The sequence below is a fragment of the Pediculus humanus genome, genomic scaffold (assembly GCF_000006295.1).
Source record: "Pediculus humanus corporis 1103172107910 genomic scaffold, whole genome shotgun sequence".
Taxonomy (NCBI): Eukaryota; Metazoa; Arthropoda; class Insecta; order Psocodea; family Pediculidae; genus Pediculus; species Pediculus humanus.
In genome coordinates, this window is record NW_002987483.1 from 601,095 (window position 1) to 603,646 (window position 2,552).

A 2,552-nucleotide genomic window follows, 5' to 3' on the forward strand; every position below is an offset into this window, starting at 1 on the left:
ACAAAAAAAAAAAAAATTTCTTTCAACGGAATGAAAAAGAACAACGATATATGATTTTTTTTTACCGCCGAAATCCGCCATTTTGTATTAACGGTTTGACTTTGAAAATTTATTAGAATCGCCATTAATTTCAATTTTTTATTAAAAAATGTGTTTTATCTATTATTTTTAATATTTTAATTAAAAAGAAAGTTCAAAATTACACAAATAAGAGTAAGTAAACAAAATAAATATAAGTTATAAACAATTATTAGTTAAATAAAACATTTAACACATTTTTATTGTTGGTCCTTAAAAAGAGAAAATTACAGAAAGGTATCAAATTTCAAAATATTTATTCAAAAAAATACACGCATCATTTAATTTGATATAAGAAACTAAATCATGTTTTAACAAAAAAAACAATAGAACTCAGATAAAACACTCTTTGTATATTGTTGTGTGTGTGTGTGGCAAAAAAAAATTTTGTTTCAAATAAAACATCACCATAAAAATGGATACCTGAAAAAATTTGTCATAATTAAAAAAACATGATTTTAAATAATGAAACAAAATTATTATTTCATTATTTGTAAATTATATTTACTAAATAAAGAAAAGGTTTTTTGGTTTTCAAGTAAAAATATCATGTTTCAAATTTTAAAGGATTTCAAAGTTGTATGTGTGTATATTAATTATTGGTACCATCATCACATCTAATGTCTAATTATTTCATTTATTTATGATTTCATCATTTACAATTTATTAATTGTTATTAGAATAATAAAGTTTAATTGTTAATAATATAAAATTGACTGAGAGAAAACTTTTGTATATGTTTTAGGTTACAACTTGTGAGTTACCACTCACTCGAAACATTTTATGTTTCAAAGAGTTAACGACAAAATTTTAAGATGGAAGAAGAATTTAAATTAAAAGTATAAAACTGAGTAAGTGTAGTAGTAACTTTTCTTAAACATTATTATGAAATTAACTTGTTATTGATGAAGTTGTGATTTTGATTCATTTTCTCAAAGGTTCAAATGCTCACATTGTCGATTAAGTATTAAACTTTTTTTTATTGTTCGAAAACATTATTAGTTTAAATTTCATTTCATCGAATAACAAAAAAAGTTTAATATGAATATTTATTTATTTATTTATTTGTCATTATTTAATTTATAAACTTTTATTTACACAAATGATTAAAAAAAAAAATGATTTTTTTTATTAATGCTGGAGGTGAATAAGGTTTCATATCTTAAACTCGCATAGTGAAATCATGTTTATTTCAATATTGACCTTGTTTTAATGAAAAAAAAATCTGCTACCTTCTTAACTTACATAAATCTTTTCAATATTTCAAATATATATATATATATTAATAAAAATAGACATGTTAAATAATTATTATTTATTTAAAATGATATTGTTTGGAGAGAAAAAAAAAATTAAATTTGTCTTTATGTCTATCATTAATTATTTTGATTTGACACGTAATTATGAGAATGATGAACAATTTATTTATTTATTTATTATTATAATATAATAATATTAATAAAAGGTTATTGTTCTATATGTACAATCAATAGGTTCTGTATTGTTACTTTTAAGGAATTTTAAAAAATCTACTTTGATAATTATTTATTAACTTTAAAAATTTATTTCAATTTAGTTCGAATGGATATTATATGTTAAAAAAAAAAAATTGAAAGTGAAATTTTTTTTTTTTTTTAAATAATAAATAAATTTCAATAATAAAAACTTGATTTTTATAAATGGGGTAAAAATTAAATAATAAAAAAACAACTTTCAATTTATATAAAAAAAAAAAAAGAAGAGAATTGGGAAGGGGAGGAGGTGGGGGGTAATTGTTGTAGTTTTTAATAAAACTTTGTTGAATAATTTAAGAAAATTAATTTTTTACTTTTTATAAATGTTAAAAAAACGGACGTTTTTGTAATAAAAAAAAAAAAATTGTTAAAAATTATAAATTAATAAAAAAAAAAAAATTAATTAATTAACTTTTCTTTTTTATTTTGCAGGAGGTGTAATTAATAAAGGATAGAAACGAAACGAAAATAAATTTTTTAATTCTTTTTGTTCGTCGACGAGTGACGAAAACGATTTATTTATTTTAAAAATATACATGAAACGAATTTAAAAAAAAAAAAATGTTTTCGACTCCATAACACAAAAAAAAAAAAAAAGAAAACGACAGGAATTTTTTTAAATATGTAAGAAGTTTTGTTTTATTTAAAATGTTTAATTTATTTTTTTTAAAAAAATTATAATTAAATTCGATTATTATACATTATTTTACAGTACGGCAGGCAATCGTTTTGTATCAAACTTCGCCTCGTTTTCTCGAGTCCCCCACTATCACGTTTTGGGCCCCCACTACGAGGCCCCATCGACCGCTATCTTAGGTCTTCAGAAAGCTGATCTTATTCCCCTATTTCTTAAGTGTTGTATCGTATCGCAGTCTTTCCTTACGACTCATTTCGTGAACGTTTCAGTGTTTTGCATTCAATTTATTTGAATTTATTTTTTTCACGTGAGCCAGGTAAGTG